At 45.4% G+C, this 6,386-nt stretch overlaps 2 pseudogenes; one reads left to right on the top strand and one right to left on the bottom strand.

The window, feature by feature from the left end:
• Positions 1–1,375: 1,375 nt before the first annotated feature.
• Positions 1,376–2,413, top strand: LOC119367208 (annotated as a pseudogene).
• A 326-nt stretch (positions 2,414–2,739) lies between these two features.
• Positions 2,740–6,380, bottom strand: LOC119362274 (annotated as a pseudogene).
• Positions 6,381–6,386: the final 6 nt, after the last annotated feature.

Below are 6,386 nucleotides of genomic sequence, written 5' to 3'. Positions count from 1 at the left end.
GTTGGACGGGCGAGCATCAAAAAATAAAGGGCGCGAGAGGATTGAACTATGGACCTTTCCTATTGTGCCAACGGATAAAACCAACTCATCTAGCTTGCAATTATGATAGGAACAGTCCCATCTTGAAATTTTATACTAAATCACAACAGTTTTTATTTGTCCCTAAGTTGTCTGGAAATAAGGAGGTTGTGTGAGAATAATGAAGTTCTCTCGAGAATCAAGAGCAGAACAAGGTACTCCAGAAATTATTGCTGGAGGTAACTTGCACGTGCCAATAAAAGACAATATGATATTTGGCTAGAATGGAAAAAAAATATGGGCATGTGCTAATAAAAAATGTGAGCGCAAAAATATTTAGATAATAAACCCTAACAATGAAGGGACATTCATGCCTGGTCATGCGTTCATTATGCCAATGAAACATAATTTGTGAACTCTAATTAGTAATTCATCTGGTTACGTCGTTGTAGGAGAAAGTAGTCGAAGCAACCCTGCCTCGAAGGTTGCCGCGCAGTAACCAAATAAGAACACAACCACAACTCTAAGACGGAGGTGGACCCGGAGGGAAAAAAAAAGGTACCCGTTGGATGGTCGCCGCCACGCCGACTAACCCCACCACTATCAAGACCTCGCGGGCCAAACGTGACTCGTGAGAAGACAGCAGCTCCTCGCTCCGTCACCCACCGCCATGGAGATTGGTTTTGATGAACACATCAATTATCTCTCCCACTGCTTCTTGCAATAAAAATTATCTCCCCGTTGCAACGCACGGGCATATGTGCTAGTATGAATAAAGTTACAGACATTTCTCAAAAAGATCAGGGTCAAAAAAGATGGAAAGTAAAAAGAGAGAAGGAAATCTAACAGGAAACCCAAGCCGATACGATAAGTACAAATTTGAGAACGTATACAACGATCACGTTTTTTTTTGACAGAATACAACGATCACGCACTGGTTAACTCTGCAATACAAATACCCCAGAACCTTAGCAAATACTCGTGACACCAACGGAAGCAAAATAATCAGATCCGTCAGCGATTCTAAACCCTCGATCGATTCGATACGATACGATAGATACGATGGACTTCCGAGGAGGCATCATCGGCAGCCTGCCGGCGGCGTAGTCTCCGGTGCCCAAGGGCTGGCGGCGCTATCCGCCAGCCTCGCGCGGGCCCTGGCCGACAAGCACGCAAACAGCAACCTGGTCTTCTCGCCGCTGTCCATCTACACCGCGCTCGCGCTCGTGGCCGCCGGCGCCCGCGACGCCACCCTGGACGAGATCCTCCGCGTCCTCGGCGTGCCATCCCGCGGCGAGCTCGACGCGTTCGTCGCGCGCGCGGCGGGGGCCGCGCTTCAGGACCAGTCTGGAGCGACATGGCGTGCCCGCTGAAGCCCGTGTTCCGCTGGGCCGTCGTCGACGGCGCGTACGGTGCCGAGGCCTCCACCGTCGACTTCCGCCGCGCGCGCCACCAACAACCTGATCGAGTCCGTGCTCGGCCGGAACTCGGTGAACGAGCTCACGCGCGTCGTGCTCGGCAACGCCGTCTACTTCAAGGGCAAGTGGGACCACTGGACCAGCCCTTCCACAAGAGCGACACCGCCGACGCGTCGTTCCGCCGGGCCGGCGGCGCCGGCGCCGTCGACGTGCCCTTCATGCAGAGCAGGAAGAGGCAGTTCGTGGCTGTGCACGACGGGTTCAAGGTGCTCAAGCTCGAGTACAAGATGGGGGAAGTGCGTGCGCGCCCGCGCCCGCCGTTTCATCCGAGAGACGTTGATCGTGATCCCACGAAGCCCGCCCTGTTCTTCCCTAACCGTGCCCCGCTCGGCCGTCCTGATCGATTCTCTCATGCTGCCGCACCTTCCCGTCTCGCCGTCGCCGGCTACCATTCCAACGACAGCTACAGCTATAGCTCCAGCTCCACACAGTTCTCCATGTGCATCTTCCTCCCGGACGCCGACGACGGCCTGCGCAGCCTGCTCGACGCGATTGCTTCCCGGCCGGGATTCTTGCACGAGCACCTGCCTGCTCACAAGGTGGACGTCGGTGAGTTCAAGGTGCCCAGGTTCGAGCTCTCCTTCCACGACAGCGTCGTCGGCGTCCTCGACAAGCTGGGCCTCCGCCTGCCGTTCAGCGAGGCGGCCGACCTGTCCGACATGACGGAGGACGACCGCTCCGGCCTCCCGCTGGTCCTTAGCGAGGTCGTCCACAAAGCGGTCATCGAGGTGAACGAGGAGGGCACCAGGGCCGCGGCCGTCACCATGTGTCTTATGGAGGGGTGCGCTGCCAGGCCGAGGCAACCGCCACCGGTAGTGGATTTTGTCGCCGATCATCCGTTTGCCTACTTCATTGTGGACGAGGGGACCGGCGCCGTCGTCTTCGCCGGCCAAGTCCTCGATCCCTCGACACAATAGTAGCTACGTAGGATGTTGGAATTCCCGTATTTCGAATAGGAGTACATTGCATGCGTTTGAAATAGATGACCAATTTTTTTTACATATTTTTGTAAGGTTTATCGTTAATTTGTTCCTTCAGGCTTAGTTAATCTACCAAGTTTCAGTTCCACGCCTAGGTACTCATTGACATGCCTTTAGTGCACTGATACATGCCTTTAGTGCATGGCCATTAGAGGTGCTAATCATGCCTTTAGTGCACTGATACATGGACACACCAATTCAGACGCACAAAGGAGCCATGGACACTGCACCACTCACGATAACAAATGAGCGCGCCCCTCGAGACCTTGTAGAAAATATGGCATTCCAGCGAGGAAGTATAGCAAACAATATACAGGTTATCCACAGTTTCACAGGCGCAGAACTACCCCAAAAAATTAACCACCACGCTACAGCTAACAGCCAAAAAAATGAGATTACATGTGTGTGTGCCCTTATTGGCAAAAGAGAGAAATATGAAATGAATCTTTGCATCGACGATCTGACCAAACAATCTGGACAACGAGACATATTCCTTTACCTGCTACATAAAAAATCGCAAGATCCCCAAACCATCAATCAATCTGTTCAATGCAATGGACAGATGATGCTGCGTCTGCTCAATACTGTCGACACTGGTAGCCAATGGCAGCACCTCTTCTCCTGTTCAACTGCTGCGTGTAGTTTGTTGTAGATGGTAGCCAATGACAGTGCAACTCTTGGGAGCTACAGGCATCCAGTAGACAGCGACGGATTTTAAGGTGGAGGCCAGTGGATGTCGCAAACTGTTGTCGATGGTTCTGATCAAGTGTGCTATGGATTTACATTGCACTCATCCATGAATCGATCTTCTCGAGTGAGAAACCTCCTCCAGTATTTCTTGTAGTCCAGTATGCCTAACTCAAGCCAAGGCTTCATATTGCCATTGTAGTGCAACGCTGCAGAGCTCTGTGCAACCTCCGGATCGATTCCATAATCATATCCAAGTCCAGACAGAGTCGACCTCCCATCAAGAGGGTAGACGAGATTTTGAAAAGACAACAGGCTTAAAGAAAAGACAGCTTCTCTCAGAGATACCTCGTCTTTTTTCTTGACCTGCAACACAACAACAGCAGAATAAATATCCAGTGTCCTAACCATATGAAGCACCGTTGTTCGGTATTACACAGAAATTAATAAAATAATGATACTTGCCCAGTAACAAAAATGAATGCAGCATGCTACCTATTCCATGCAAGTAATTGATAATAAACTGCATTTCACACCACATATAAACTGTCCAAATCTTCTTCCATGCCGTTTTTTATGCGGACTCAGTTTTTTATACACTGTAGCATGAAACCAAATAGAGAAAAGACTTATACCAACCTGTTTAAGGAGCAGCAGGTAATTCTCTGTTACTTATGCTTCCTCCATTTATCCAAATTGATCACATTCACCCCAGACATCCATGCACATGATTTAGGATCATACTTTGTCTTACCCAGGAGATTTCTCACTTGACCCAGTCTTACACCACAAAATTCAACAGCACCATTTACCTTGTCCCCCATATCAAGTTTCCACAAGACAGATCACGTTGAACAACCACATCATCATCCAATACAACCACCTTTTTTAGATCCTTGAATATTTCAGGAATAAAGAAATGTGAATGGCTGAACAATGACAAGTACTCTATTCTTGTCTGCTCAGTGGGCCGCCCGGTGCTCCTGATGAGAACACGAAACTCCTCAGACAAATACAGCTCTCGCGTACTAAACTTTGGTAGCTTCTCTAAAATCATTTCTTCATAGTTTACGACATGGATAGGTGCCTTCTTGTATGAATTTCTGGCAAACCAGTATTTCATGCCATAGAAGTTTTGAGCATCAGTTAGGATCTGAAAAACATTGTTTGCTGGCTCCTACAAGAACAATAAGAACATCAGCAATGCCCATAGCAGAAGATAACAGAAAGCTAGTCATTGTAAATATCACCCACATACCTTAGAATTGATAACTGTTGAGTTGATGACAACAGAAGCTGCAAGGACATTCTTTAGATAGTATAACATAGTGCCTGTGGTTTGGGGTATTGAACTTGCGAGCCGGATAAACATCAGAATCCAATGAAGGGGATTTGAAATATTCCAATGTCAACCTCATAGAGAAACAGTGGTGAGTTTTTGGCAATGTCTGAGAACCAAGATTGTAGAGGAATGCACTCTGCTTCATATGAAAATGAGCTTCATCATCGGTCATATCAAGTTATCTGCCGAAGCTTCCTGACAACATTGTGGCATTCCACAGTGCATGATTTCGCTTTTGCTATTGTGTGCTCCATCTGCTCTATCTTCTTGTTGATACTGAACGAAATAGCACAGTTGTCATTTGAATTATCAAAGTAGTAACTCATATATTGAAAACTGGTAAATTATATGCAGGTTGGGTTTCTACTCCTTTTACAAAAACAACAAAATATTGTACGAGAAATTCACGGTCAAAGTTCAAATTTAGACAGGTAAATACACTGTATTTTCAAACAGAGGGAGTAACACTCTAATGTCCGTTTCAGTCTGATGTGTGTTGCTAAGATATGGTATAATAACCTAGTCATCATAAACTGAAATTTAAGATTTACAATTGAATGAATGAAGAAAAGACAACAAAAGCTTAACCGTTAAAACTGTATTCTTACAAGGATGGTAGATCAGCATCAACAGCAGATGCACTGAGAACCCTCTCATGGTCTTGTATATTTTGCTTCATTTCATGAGTAAGTGCCTCCTGTCCTTGAAGTTTGGCAATGCTTGGATAGTATGAGCGGGCCACGAATAGTTGGTCTTTTAGTCTTTTCACTACTGAATCCTTCATAATTACTTTGTGTTCTGTTGGCCAGAGGCAGTAGCTACCAAATTCAAGCTGACAAGCCTTTAAATTTTCCACTTCATCTGGTTTCAGGTCTTTCTTTTGTCTCTTTTTATCCTTGCTAACTTCCTAAAAGCAATGTATGTGCATTATAGCAAAACCACTGGACTCTGATTGATGCAAAGATAAGGGGAGAGATAAGAACATTGATTGGAAAGTTAAGTGCTATATACTCCGAAAGATACTGGGTTGCAGTACATTCAGCATTGTCTTAAGATTAGCTTACCTAAGTACACTATCACATCAATCCACTAATATGGAACGCAATTATTTGAAAATATTGCATTGTGTGCCTAAGATCTTTTATGAGATTGAGCTGACAATCTAATATCTAAAAATTAATATTTGGGTAGAATAAATTGCTTCTACTTCCTCCGTTCCTAAAGATAAGTCTTTTTAGAGATTTCAATAAGAACTACATACGAATGCATATAGACATATTTTAGAGTGCAGATTCACTCATTTTGCTCAGTATGTAGTCCATATTGAAATCTCTAAAAAGAATTATATTTAGGAACAGAGGGAATAGTATGTAAAGTGAGCTAGGAATTTTGAGGGAAGCAAGAGTGAGAGGCCAAAGAAAAATCGAGATAGCACATGCACGTTATAGTCTGTTTGGAAATATTTGGGTAGAATAATTTGCTTCTTCTATGTAAAGTAAACTAGGAATTTAAGGGAAGCAAGAGGTAGAGACCAAAGAAAAATCAAGATATCACATGCACGTCTTAGGGCATATCACATTATCAGAAAGCTGGAGACCTAAGAGCACTGGTTTAAATCATGCCACACGGTATATTCGTGGTGTACACTTTCCTCAAGTAGACCTCAAAGGCACAAACAGCAGGTTTTGCTAATAAGTATACCATGTTTCTTTGCAATTGCGTAGGCATGCTTACATTCAGTAAATGATTTTCTAGCATCAGCAACACTTTCACTGATTCACTCCTATCTCAAAAGCTTAGACAAAAAAGCAAAATTAACTGGGCACCGGATTTGTTTCTGTTACTATGCGGTACCTTTTGGCTTAACACTAACAGCCAAAG

Source organism: Triticum dicoccoides, chromosome 2B, assembly GCF_002162155.2.
Source record: "Triticum dicoccoides isolate Atlit2015 ecotype Zavitan chromosome 2B, WEW_v2.0, whole genome shotgun sequence".
NCBI lineage: Eukaryota > Viridiplantae > Streptophyta > Magnoliopsida > Poales > Poaceae > Triticum > Triticum dicoccoides.
Note: the sequence above shows the minus strand (reverse complement) of the source record. Positions and strands in the feature narration are given on the sequence as shown.